The 14,612-nt window shown below is 37.6% G+C and overlaps 1 protein-coding gene across 1 annotated transcript in view; it reads left to right on the top strand.

Moving 5' to 3' along the window:
* NELL2 (neural EGFL like 2) overlaps window positions 1–14,612 on the top strand; it is a 392,904-nt gene that overhangs the window by 131,312 nt on the left and 246,980 nt on the right. The window lies entirely within an intron of this gene.

The raw sequence follows: 14,612 nt of genomic DNA on the forward strand, positions 1-14,612 counted from the left end.
ATTTGAAATGTTTTCTTCCTGATACTCAGTTTATTCTCCTTAAAATTGGGATAATCATAGCAGCTACTGCACATTATTGCTGTGAAGATTGAATGAGAGAATACATATAAAAGCTTGCCTGCTTAAAACTGACTGGCACAAAATGATCAATAGATATTAGTTATGATGATGTGTGATCACATTATTATTTATAAAATCACATTGCAGTGGGGATTTCTTCCTATTAAAATCATATCCCCCCAATTTAACTTGTACTTCCTGGTCTCCTTTGATTTTCTGATCTCTAGTCCCAATCTAAGATAGAGCCTCCTCTCCATCCTCAGATTCTAATTCCTTTCTTCCGTTCTTTGATGATACTCATCATACCTCTTCACCTTTGGACTTCTTCTACTTAGACCATCTGATGCAAATTTTCTATAGTTAAGAAGCTTCCTAATTGTTTCAGCTTTCTGAATGAACTTTCTTTTCCACGAGTGAATTCCTGGTGACAAATGACTTTTGAAAAGTTCTCAGGTGAACTCTACTTATTCTACAGTGGCCTTTCTTATCCTGGGGCTGGACAAATGAAAGTTTCCCTCATTATTAACATCTTACATTATTATGGTACTTTTTTTTATAATTAATTGACAAATATTGATATAATTGTAAGAAAGCTACTTGGCCAACTGACTGACAGAGTTCTATATATGTGCCTATTCCAAAGAAAGGTGATCCAATGGAATGTGGAAATTATCAAACAATATCATTAATATTACACACAAGTAAATTTTTGCTGATGATCATTCAAAAACAGTTGGAACTGCCAGAAATTCAAGCTGGATTCAAAAGAGGAAGGGGAACGAGGGATATCTTTGCTGATATCAGATGTATCCTCGCTAAAAGCAGAGAATACCAGAAAAAATGTTTGCCTGTGTTTTATTGACTATGCAAAGGCATTCAACTGTATATATCATATCAAATTATGGATAACATTGCAAAGAATGGAATTCCGGAATGCTTAATTTTGCTCACATGAAACCCGTACATAGACCAAGAGGCAGTTGTTTGTATAGAACAAGGGGATACTGCATGGTTTAAAATCAGGAAGGATGTGTGTCAGGGATGTATCCTTTCACCATACTTAATCAATCTGTATGCTGAGCAAATAATCCTAGAAGCTGGACTGTATGAAGAAGAACGGGGTATCAGGATTGGAGAAAGACTCATTTAACGACCTATGTTATGCAGATGACACAACCTTGCTTGCCAAAAGTGAAGGAGACTTGAAGCACCTACTAACCAAGATCAAAGACTATATAGCCTTCAGTATAGATTGCACCTTAACATAAAGAAAACAAAAATCCTCACAATTGGACGAATAAGCAGCATTATGATAAACAGAGAAAATATTGAAGTTGTCAAGGCTTTTATTTTACTCGGATCCATAATCAATGCCCATGGAAGCAGAGTGAAGAAATCAAATGACGTATTGCATTGAGCAAATCTGCTGCAAAAGACCTCTTTAAAGTGTTAAAAAGCAAAGATGTCACTTTGAGGACTAAGGTACATCTGATCCAAGCCGTGGAATTTTCATTTGCCTTGTATGCATGCAGAAGCTGGACAGTGAATAAGAAAGACCAAGGAAGAATTGATGCGTTTGAATTATGGTGCTGGCAAATAATATTGAATATACCATGAACTGCCAGAAGAGCAAACAAATATGTCTTGAAAGAAGTACAGCCAAAATGCTCCTTAGAAGGGAAGATGGCAATACTTCATCTCAGGTACTTTGGACATGCTATCAAAAGGGACCAGTCCCTGGAGATGGACATCATGCTTGGTAAAGTAGAGGGTCTGTGAAAAGGAGGAGGACCCTCAGTGAGATGTATTGACACCATGGCTGTAACAGGGGGCTGAAACATAGCAATGATTGTATGGAAGGCATAGGACTGAGAAGCCTTTCATTCCATTGTACATAGGGTCTTCATGAGTCACTACTGGCTCAATGGCTTCAGAGACAAAGCCTACAATCTATTCTAATTTCCTTAGTTTTTACCTAATGTCCTTTTCTCTGTTCCAGGATCTCAACCAAGGCATCACATTACATTTAGTCATCATGTCTCCTTAGAATCCTCCTGGCTGTCATAGTTTCTCAGACAGGCATTCCTTGTTTTTGATGACCTTGGCAATTTATTTATTGTGGTAAAAATATACATACCAAAACTTGCCAATTTGACAATTTTTACATGTATAATTCAATGAGAGTGATTACAGTTTTCATGCTGTGCAACCACTATCTTTTTCCAAAATATTCCTCTTTTATTAACATAAACTCAGTGCCCTCTAATTCATAACTCCCCTTTCCCTCTCCCTGCTACCCTTTGTAACCACTAATAAGCTTTGATCTCTGTATTTTTTACTATCTCATGTAAGTAAGATTGTACAGTTTTTGTCCTTTTGTGACTGACTAATGTTTCACACAGCATAATGTTTTCAAAGTTAATGTTCATTTCTCTTTATTGCAGAGTAACATTCCACTGTATGTGTATACCACATTTTGCTTTTCTGTGTATCTGTTGATGGACATTTAGGTTGTTTCCTCCTTTTGGCTATTGTGAATTGTGTTGCAGTGAGCACATTGGTGTACATGTATCTGTTTGTGTTTCTGCTTTCAAATCTTTTGGGCATATGCCTAGGATTGGGATTGCTGGGTCATACAGTAGTTCTATGTTTAACTTTTTAAGGAGCTGCCAAATCACTTTCCATAATGGGTATACCATTTTGCATTCCCACCAATAATGGATGGGGATTCTAGTTTCTCTACATCCTTGCCAACATCTGTTGTTTTCTGTTTAATTGATCATAGGCATTCATTCTTGTGGGAGTCAGGTGGTATCTCGTTGAGGTTTTGATTTGCATCTCCCTAGTGGCTAATAATGGAAGCCCAATAATAAATACACCTGTACATATACACCCGTATACTTGTATGTGCTTTTCTATACACATATGTGGAACCCTGATGGTGCAGTGGCTAAGAGCTTGGCTGCTAACCTGGATGTCAGCAGTTCTAATCCACCAGCCCCTCCTTGGAAACCCTATAGGGCAGTTCTACTCTGTCCTGCAGGGTTGCTATGAGTTGGAATCTACTTGACAGCAATGGGTTTGGTTTTTGGTTTTTAATGGCTAATAACATTGTTGCTCAGTGGTTAAGAGCTTGGCTTCTAACCAAAAGGTCAACAGTTCAAATCCACCAGCTGCTGCTTAGAAACCCTATGGAGCAGTTCTACTGTGTCCTGTAGAGTTGCTATGAGTTGGAATCAACTCGATGGCAGTGAGCTTGGTGTAATGACATTGAGCACGTTTTCATATGCTTGGTGGCCATTTGTATATCCTCTTTGGTGAAATACCTGTTCAAGTCCTTTGCTAGTTTTTTATTGGGTTGTTTGTCTTTTTTTTTTTTAAGTTGTAATAAATAATATTAGACCCTTATCAGATATATGGTTGCCAAAAAATTTTCTCCCAGTCTGTAGGTTGTCTGTTTGCTTTGTTGATAAAGTCCTTTGATGAACAAAAGTGCTTAATTTTTATGAGGTCCCATTTATCTATTTTGTCTTTTGCTGCTCCTGCATTTGGTGTCATATCTGTTAGGCCCTGTAAACATTTTCCTACATTTTCTTCTAAGAATTTATGGTCTTAGTTCTCAAATTTAGGATCTTGATCTGTTTTGAATTGGTTTTTGTATATTAAAAAAAAAAATTTTTTTTTTTTTTTTGGTTTTTGTATATAAAAAAAAGAAAAAAAAATTTTTTTATAGGATATATAAAATTCAAGCATGGATCCTGATGCATTCTTCTGTATGTGGAAATCCAATTTTCCCAGCACCATTCACACCATTTTTAAGGAGATTATTCTTTCCCCCATTAAATGGACTTAGCACCTTTATTGAAAATAATTGACCATAGTTGTATGGTTTTATTTCTAGACTCTCAGTTCTATTCCACCGGTCTCTATGTCTATTATTGTACCAGTTCCAGGCTGTTTTGATTACTGTAGCTTTATAATTTGTTTTGAAATCAAGAACTGTGAGTCTTCCTATTTTATTCTTCTTCAAGATTGCTTTAGCTATTTGGAGTCGCTTGCTTTTCCATGGAAACCCTGGTGGCATAGTGGTTAAGAGCTACAGCTGCTAACCAAAAGGTGGGCAGTTCAGATCTACCAGGTGCTCCTTGGAAACTCTATGGGGCAGTTCTATTCTGTCCTATAGGGTCTCTATGAGTCCAAAATCACTTGAAGGCAATGGGTTTTTGTTGTTGTTGTTGGTTTTTGCTCTTCCATATAAATATGAGGATTGGCTTTTCTGTTTCTGCAAAGTAGGCTGTTGGTACTTTGATGAGAGTTCTATTAATCTGTAGGTTACTTTAGATGGAATTGACATCTTACCTATATTAAGCTTTTTAAGCCATGAACACAAAATGTTCTATTTATTTAACAAATAAACAAAAAAACTAAACCCATTGCCATAGAGTTGATTCTGACTCAATTAAAAAAACCATAGAGTTGATTCTGACTCATAGCAACCCTAAAATACAGAATAGAACAACCTAGTAGAGCTTCCAAGTCTGTAATCATTACGAAAGCCAACTGGCACATCTTTCTCCCACGGAGTGGCTAATGGGTTCAAACCACTTACCTTTTAGGTTAGCAGCTGAGCGCTTTAAGCACTGTGCTACCATGGCTCCCCATTTATGTCATCTTTAATTTCTTTTAGTAATATCGTATAGTTTTCAGTGTACAAGTCTTTCACCTTCTTGGTTAAATTTATACCTAGGCACTTTATTCTTTTAGATGTTACAATAAATGTTCCTGTAGTTTCCTTTTTAGCTTGCTCATTGCTGATGTATAGAAACTCAACTGATTTTTGTGTGTTGACGTTGTATCCTGCCACTTTGTGGAATTCTGTTATCAGTGCTAATAGTTTTCTCCTGGAATCTTTGTGATTCTCTAACTATCAAATGATATCATCTGTCAAAAGGGATTGTTTTATTTCCTCCTTCCTGATTTGGGTGCCTTCTTTTTTTTATTTTTCTTGCTTAAGTGCTCTGGGTAGGACTTCCAATACAATGTTGCATAACAGTGGTGAGGGTGATGACCTTGGCAGTTTTGAGGAGCACTGGTCAAATATTTAATAGAATGTCCCACAGTTAGGATTTATCTGATGTTTTTCTCATTATTAGACTAGAGTTATAAGATTTTAGAAGGAAGATCACAGAGGTTAAATTTACATTTTTATCACATCCTATCAAGGCCATGTACTATCAATACGACTTCACACTGTTGATGTCTGCCTTGATCACCCAGCTGAGGTGGTGTTTTCAGGGTTCTCCACTGTAAAGTTACTCTCCCCTGACCCCTTTCCATACTGTATTCTTTAGAAGGATGGACTATGCTCAGCTCACTCTTACGGAGCAGGGAGCTGTGCTTCACCTCCTTGAGGGTAGAGTATCTATATAAATTATTTAATTTATTATAAATTATCTATATAAATTACTGCTGTACAGGAAATCTGTCTCTTCTTACCTCTTAATTTATTCAATAATTTATTTCTGTCAGTATGGATGCTATCTTTGGCTGGATTCTCCAGAGAAGCAAAATCTGTAGCTATGTAGAGAGATGTATATAAAGGAAATGGCTCACACGATTGTAGAAGCTGGAACGTCCCAAATCTGTGGGTTAGGCTGGAGGTTCCTCCTGATTCATGTCATCACAGGGGCGGGTGAACCCAAGATCGGCAGGTCAGACAGCAGAACTCTTGCTCACAAGCTGTAAAGACTGATGAATCCCAAGATTGGCAGGCAAGATTAGCTCAAGCTGCTAGCTCAAGTTCCAAGAACCGAAGGTGAGACAGACAGGAGCCAGCTGCAGGATCCAGAGTGAGCAAAAGCCCAGGAGACTTGCCAGAATATCCACTTATATTCCATACAGGCCACATGCCCCCTCCCCGCCCCCGGAAACTCTCTTTCAACTGATTAGCTGCTCACAGCAGATCCCATCATGCAGATGATCACATTATATCAGATCTTATCATGGAAGTGATCACATCATCATATGACTACCAAACTGCCAAACTCTATCATCATTAACTGCCAAACCACTGAAAATCAAGGCCCAGCCAAGTTGACCCGTAACTGTAAGGATCATAGACTCATGAGTATTTATTTTTTACTTTGGCTCATAATTCAGTGCTACATTACTTATTTTTCTACTTAAATTATTTTAACTTTGGTCATTTAGAGCTCTTTCAGTTTAGCTCCTATGTCTTTTTGACATATCTCACTCTTTTTTTTCTTTTAACACTTCCTTACTTCCTGTCACTACAAGATGCTCCAGGTTTTAGAGCTCTCGCCCCAGTCCTAGAATCAGCTATTTCTCCCAAGGAGCCCTGGTTCCTTTTATTGGACGATGGTATTAGAAACCAAGATCTGGTTGTTAGGAGTGCTCATTGCTGCTGGAATATTGTTGCTTCTAAGCCCTGTTATCTGACAGAAGAAGAAAATTTATATGCATTTACTAAAATCGTGTACATACACACATCTATAAATATTTCTATATGTAACCATCAGAGTAGATAAATCAACATTTTTTCTGTAACCATCTATATATTAAGTTAACCATGAGTTCTTAACTATAATCTATTACCACATGGATCATTCTAGCCTCCTCCCCTTGCTGATCTATAAATTTCCATTCCAGCAGTGAGAAACTTGATTCCCACTATACACCATCTGGTTACATAATCATTCAGTAGTATCAGAATTCTTAATTTCTACCCATGTGGGCAGTTATCAGCTATGGTGCTTATGTTCAGTTTCTTTTGCCTTTATTCTTATATACTCCACTCATTTCCAAAGTTAGTAAAGTCAGCATCTTTTTCTCCCATGACCTTCAGTGAGGTTCTTTCATACATTTGTAATGGAGTTAGATTATTTTTGTCACATTATGCATTCCATCCTGGGATCCCTTGATCTTCTAAATGATTTTTTAAATTTGCATACATTAAGGTTCACTCATTGTGCTGTCAAGTTCTAGGTGTTTGGACAAATGCACCATTACAGCATCATACAAAATAGTTTCACTGCCCTAAATATCCCTTGTACTTCAGCTATTTGACCCCTTAGGTCCATTTTTGAGTTCCCTGATTGGAGTTTTCTCACCAACTCCAATCTTCTTAATCAGTGAACCTTTTCCATGTTTTCTTTTTCTGCCTGATTAAATTGCCTTCCATGGTCTGCCACCTTATGGGAGCAAGTAAATAACCCCTGATGCTGTCTCTTCTTAACCAAAACCAAAACCCCAAACCCAGTGCCATCAAGTCGATTCCAACTCATTGTGACCCTATAGGACAGAGTAGAACAGTCCCACAGAGTTTCCAAGGAGCACCTGGCGGATTCAAACTGCTGACCTTTTGGTTAGCAGCTGTAGCACTTAACCACTACGCCACCAGGGTTTCCTATTCTTGACAGTAGTGGTCAATTCTAATCCTAATTAAATTAAATCATCCTTTGCCTCCTTTCACTTCCCCCTTTCCAGACAGTGAGTAATGGAAGCATTTTTCTCAATTCATTTTTTTGTTTTTCACTTGGGCTCGCATTGCTGGTTGCTAACACTTGTATTCATCACCAATTAACTTCCTGTTACCCTTTTTCTAAACTGCTATTGCAGATATTTTCCACTCTTTCTAATTCTCCACTTCACCATTAGCCTTGCCATATATTTTTATCAGTCAGGTTCCTCGCAGGAAACAGAATTCATTCCAAGTGGTTCTAATAAAGGGTATTTAGAGTCTTTAATGAAGAGCCCACTTACAGAGGTGAGGGCGAGGAAGGAGGGAAAAACAAGGAATCATAAGACATCCAGAAATGAGTAACAGTGGGAAACTGATACCATCCCTAAAGTTAAAGAGATAAGAGAATGAAATAGTGTTAGTAGATGAGAGCCCAGAGAGATCTGGACTGTGGAGGGGGCTGCCCTGTGGGAGCCATAGGCAGAGAGGGTTGCAACTACTGTCAAAAATGGATCTGGAGGAGGAGGGGAGCAGGAATTAAATGCCCTGATCATTCTCTCTTCCTGCCCTCCAAACTTTTGCTAATGCTTCCCACTGGGCAAACTTCCAACTGGAAGCCAATAGCAAGGGAGTCTGGGGGATGTGTGCGCAGTGATCCACCTCTCAGGATGCCAAGCAGGACAGAGAGGGAAGGAGAGTGCATGGGGTCCATGGCAAAGGGAGATTCACAAGTGCTGTATCGTAATTCACTGATTAAAAAAAAATCCATTCTTTTGTGAGTGCCCCCAACTTCTCTCTACTGCATGACTGAGGATTTTTCCACATTTGTACCTAGCCTGTATTCTATCCTTTTTTTCCTATTCATGTTGCCTCAGTTGTCTTGTTTGAAATCATGGAGGTAAAAACTAGAAAGATCTGAGTAGATAAATAAAAAAAAAATTTTTTTTTTTAAATCTAGGAAAGATTTGGAGATAAGGATATGGACCAAGTGGAGAGAGATCGAAGATATGAGAGAAGGCAGATCATTAGTGGGACATAGCTCCTTGAATATCCTTTCTTTCTTCGCTATGTGACATTGCTCTTTCCCCAGCCTTCCAGTTTTACCTCTCTTATCTTCCTTTATTATTTATTTACCATTTATTCAATGCCAGAATTCCTTGAACCTCTCTATCTGACCTCCTTTTATTCTTGCTTGATAATTTTGCAATAGTAGCTTCAAATATCTCTGTCTTATTTTGCTATACTGATGATTCCTAAACCTAAGAGTTGTACACTGACTTCTGCCTGCCCTTTCAACTAGCTGACAAATTGCTCCACTGACTTTCTCACTGGCATCACAAACTTGACATTGTTCTCCTCCTCATCCCCATACTTGCTTTACTGTCTATGTTCCCTGGCTTTGTTAATATAATCATCATCTTCCCACTCATTCAGCTGACTTCTTTTTCAGGGACATCTACTTTTTCTATCTTACCTCTCATGTTTTTTACTTGTTAAATTCTTTCTACTCCTGTAATGTCCCTAATACCCATTTTTTCTAAGCACATATTTATTACTTGGACTGTTGCAATTGAGGCCTAACTTTTCTCCTCATGTTTGATTTCTCAGCCACAGAGTTGTCTTTTTATAAAATACAAGTTAGTTTGATCATATCATTCCCATCCTAAGAACCTTCTGGTGGCTCAAATATTACCTATGGAGTCATATAATACCCCTTATTTTGTCACTGGATGGTTTCACAATCTGTCTCCATCCTCCCTTTCCAGACTCCTCTTTATATCATCTCTCTGGCATTCTGTATCTCTATCTCACTGGCCTACTTTTTTGTTCTCTGAATGTATCATGAGTGCTCTTTCCCTGGTTTAAATCATATTAAAACTCTTCTTCAGTGCTCATTTTCAAGTGCTCCTCTGTTGTGAAGCATTTCCAATTCCACCCTTGTTAGACTTGCTTCTTCTCCTCTGTTCTCTGAGTTGGATGTAGTTAGTGTGAGGTAGATGTAGTTAGTGTGTGCCCATCTTTCCCCTACACTGGGCTGAAGACTCTTTGCAGGCAGGGAAGCTGTCTTTTTAGGAAGGTGCCTGGTGGACAGTAGGTTATCAAAATGCTTCTCATTTCCACCAGGTTTTGCCACTCTTGCTGTAAGTCTTTATGGGATTATTTTGCTTCTTCTGTTTATCCTTTTGTTTTCAGCTTTTCTTTCTCCTGCTCCATCTGAACTGTACTTTTTAATTTGCTCTGTCCCCTGCTGCTCCTTCTGCTCTCTCTTACTCCTCCTTGTGCTGTCCCTTCTGCTTCTCTTGTTCTGCATTGAGCTTGCTCCCTTTAACCTTGTGCCTCTTCTCTTCTCTTGGCTCATATCCTTTGCATAATGGATGAAGTTATTACTATGCCTGCTAGGAATTTGTGTTAAAGAAATGTGCTCCAAATAAGTAGTGTTACCCCCCCGCAATGCATTCTCCAATAAAATAAGATAACCCTTTCCCTCTTCTTTGATTTACCTGCATATCAGAGGCTGTTTTAAACAATGTAATCACCATTTTAGGGTCTTTACTTGTCATCTGTTAACTGAACACTGATGTGTGGGTTATAATGAAAAGTACTCCACCTTAGAATTCACAAAGAACTTTATGTTCAACACCCTTTCATGCTCTGTCATTTTAATAGTATTTGTATATTGACACAATCTATATTTTTCTTCTAACCTTTATCTTCATTCATTAAATTTTCTTCTTTTCCCAAGGGGACTAAATGAAATGACTGCATTGTCTTATAAAGACTTAGTTCTATAGTATATGAACCAGGATCAAGAATAAGGCTAGTGATGTAAAGACAACTAAATAAAAAAACAAAAAATCAGAATTTATCTTAGATTGCAATTTAAATGGATGAAATTAAATCAGAGTCAAAAGCACTGAACTCTTCCTTCCAGGAATAGACTTGGCCTTTTTGCTGTTATCCTCTAAATACACAATTCTTGTTTTCCCAGCGTATAGCCCTTCTAACCCCAAAACTGATCTGGACAGTATGTTTGAAATTTTGCTCTTCTTCTATTCTAGAAGTTATTTTTATCCTCCTTTGCCTCCTAACCCAACACTACTGCTAGATTTATCATGTTTCAGGGCTTGTTTTTTTATTAGAAGAATAGGCTACTGACTCAAATTGAGCCCCCCAGGAGAAGCCCTGTTTTGGTCCTTCAGAAGCCCAAGGACATTACATATATAAAACGGGAAAGAAGGGTTGTGCCACTACTCTCAGGATCTCATGCCTTAACTCTAATATTAGTTTTGCAAACAACTAAATTCCCAAACAGTGAGATTTAGTTAAAGGAAGTGATCATGTATAATTAACGAGTCTGCAAATTATTTAAGCACTCTGAAATTCTGATCATTTTAAATAGCATTGACTCACAAAAAATTGGGTTTATTTGGGGAAAGGAAAAAGTTTTGTCATCAATTAGTCCAAGGACAATCCTTCGTACATGCTATTTTGGCATTATTCATGTTAATAAGTTACTGCTGTGATATGTCTAAGGTGGACTAGACCCAAGCCATGGTGTTTTCAGTCACCTCACAAGCATGTGAATGCTGGAAAATGAATAAGGAAGACTGAAGAAGAATTGATGCCTTTGAATTACGGGTTGACAAAGAATATTGAATTTAGCAGGCACTGCCAGAGGGAACAAATCTGTCTTGGAAGAAGTACAGCCAGAATGTTCCTTAGAAGCAAGGATGGTGAGACTATGTCCCATATACTTTGGACATGTTATCGGGAGGGATCAGTCCCTGGAGAAGCACATCATGCTTGGTAGAGTAGAGGGTCAGCAAAAAAGAGGAAGACCCTCAAGGAGATGGATTGATGCAGTGGCTGCAACAAGGGGCTTAAGCATAACAACGATTGTGAGGATGGTCTAGGACCAGGCGATGTTTTGTTTTGTTGTGCATGGGGCTGCTATGAGTCGGAATCGACTCGAAGGCACCTAACAACAACAATATGATAGTAGCCAGATACTTTTTTACTGAAAAAACCCAGTGCCTGATAGAGAAACATCCTTGAATTTTAGATGTTTCAGAGCTACTCCAGTGGAAAGTAATCTTCCATTTTACAGAAAGGGTAAAATCCTTCCATGAGACCCAGTTTACAGAACCTTTACTATTAAAAAAAAGAAAGAATAAGAGACCCAGTTTACAGAACCTTTACTATTATATAAAAAAAAAAAAAAAAAGAATAAGATCAAATGTAAAAGGAAAAGTGAGGGTCAGAGAGGACCAGTTCACTTGATGCCAGGCTTTTCCTCAAACAGGAAACTGGACAGCACTTATCAAAAAAATTCAATACACCTTTAGAATGTGTTATGCAGGGCTGGTGCTAAGTGCTGAATAAGATCCAAGAGATAAGGAAGACTTGGTCTTTGTCCTCATGTAGAAAAAATAAGCAAATGTACAACTAACTAAAGCAAAGGAAAAAATGTGTTAAGCGTTCTAATAGAGATTTCAACATTGTCGAGAAGGGAGAGATTAATTTATGTCAGTTAGTGTTCAAGAATTTTATTACAACCTTATTGCTAAGAAATGACTCCAAATGAGTCTAGATAACAGAAAAAAAAAAAAAAGATTGTGGGCTGGATAAATGCAGCATGGCTGATTTGAGTCTTTTATGGATATTGAAACACTTTTAGATTTTTTTGTTTGACTCCACAGAACCTTAGCATGCTTAATGAATGCAGTTAGTGTACATTCTTTTTTAAAGGCTATAATAAAATACATGTATGATAGTTACAGTTAATGAGATATTTTCTCATCCAACAGCTTTGATTTGTGCATCACTAACAAATAACTATTGTGTTGGCTCAGAATTAAATAACTGCCATTATGCATGGGATTTTAAGAGCCCCCCTAAAGAAAATCAAGATTTCAAGGAGCACCATATAAAGGCCACTTCTATATAAAACTCTGCCCTTACTAGCCATTTTAATCAACCCAAAGGTGACTTATACCTGGTGTTTCCGGAATTATTTTTAAAGAAATCATGAATTCCATTTCCCACATAAATGAATTACGCTGATTATCTTTTTGGTATCTATAACTTTTAATTTTTTTGTTGGATCATTTTTAAAGGTGTTGATGCCAGTTGGGAATTTTAAAGTACACTTATGCATTTTTGATCAAAAAAGAAAAGCTAAATATGTAGTGAGTGAGGAATGTTTAGAAATAAAATATCACATGTCCTTTTGCTTATTCTAAAAGATTTTTCGATAGATTTAGATAACTCTTTTTACAAAGGTTTATGGAGTTGAGTTAAATCTCATTAGAGGGATGTGCGATTGCTATCTCTGCATTAATGACCAGTAAATCAGGATTGTAATGTGTAGTTTAGAACTTTCAGAGTTTTACTGGCTTCTTTCACTTGTCCGTTTCTCAATCTGTGCTATAAATTACTTTTAACAATTGATGACTTTCAAATTTGCATTCGCAGTATCCCCTGTCTTCCTGTTTGCTGTTAATTGTATTTATATTGGGAGAAAAAGAAGTGAATGTAATTTACATTAATTGCTTTTGCAGTTTCTCACATAATTATGGTACTACTAACTAATTAATGATGCTTAACATAGCCTTGGAAACACATACACCAATTATTATATCACCCCATTGACTTTCACCAACATCTTTTTATTAATGTCCTCACCTATGGCTGAACAGGCTATTAAAAAAACTCTCATTGCCGTCAAGTTGATTCCAATTCATAGTGACCCTATAGGACAGAGTAGAACTGCCCCATAGGGTTTCCAAGGAGCACCTGCTAGATTTTGACTGCTGACCTTTTGGTTAGCGGATGTAGCTCTTAACTACTACACCACCAGAGTTTCCAAACAGGCTATGTACTGAGTGAAATAATTCATATAGAAAATAATGTGGGTGGTACTCCCTGGAGTTACGTGAACAGCAGCGGTTGCTACGGTCATAGTAAATATGCATTTGACATTGGTTAATATTAATACCTAAAGAGAATAGCTGTAGTGCTATGGTTTAGTCTGATTTCATGGAGGCCCAGCTTTTTAGTCTTCAAAGTGATGAGCCTATATGAATAAATTAGTATCCATCTCCATATCTTAAAATATATACACATAATGTACTCAGTCAATCACTAAGCATAGATCTTTGAAAATATGGCCTAGTTAATATAATTCTTTAAGGTGGCAAATGGTTGGGGACATAGGAATCTGGAGTTTATGTAAGGACCTTAATGTGAGATATATATGTTGTTGGGTGCCGTCGAGTCAGTTCCGACTCATAGTGACCACACGTACAACAAAACAAAACGCTGCCTGGTCCTTTGCCATCCTCATAATCATTGCTGTGTTTGAGCCCATTGTTGCAGCCACTGTGTCAGTCCATCTCCTTGATGGTTTTTGTCTTTTTAGCTGACCCTCTACTTTAAAAAAAAAAAAAATTACCAAGCATTATGTCCTTCTCCAGCGACTGGTCTCACCGGGTAACATGTCCAAAGAATGTGAAATGAAGTCTTGCCATCCTCACTTCCAAGGAGTGTTCGTCTGTCCTTCTTCAAAGACAGATTTATTTGTTCTTCTGACAATCCATGGTATACTCAGTATTCTTTGCTAATACTGTAATTCAAATGCATCAATTCTTTGGTCTTCCTTATTCATTGTCCAGCTTTTGCATGCATATGAGGTGATTAAAAATACCATGGCTTGGGTCAGGCATACCTTAGTCCTCAGAGTGACATCTTTGCTTTTTAACACTTTAAAGAGGTCTTTTGCATCAGATTTCTCCAATGCAATACGTCATTTGATTTTTCGATTGCTACTTCCGTGAGCGTTGATTGTGGATCCAAATAAAATGAATCCTTGACAACTTCAGTCTTTTCTCCATTTCATCATGATGTTGCTTATTGGTCCAGGTGTGAGGATTTTTGTTTTCTTTATGTTGAGGTGTAATCCATACTGAAGGCTGTAGTCTTCAAGTCCTCTTTGCTTTCAGCAAGCAAGATTGTGTCATCTGCATATCACATATTGTAAATGAGTCTTCCTCCAATCCTGATGTCATGCTCT

This window comes from Loxodonta africana, chromosome 4, assembly GCF_030014295.1.
Source record: "Loxodonta africana isolate mLoxAfr1 chromosome 4, mLoxAfr1.hap2, whole genome shotgun sequence".
NCBI lineage: Eukaryota > Metazoa > Chordata > Mammalia > Proboscidea > Elephantidae > Loxodonta > Loxodonta africana.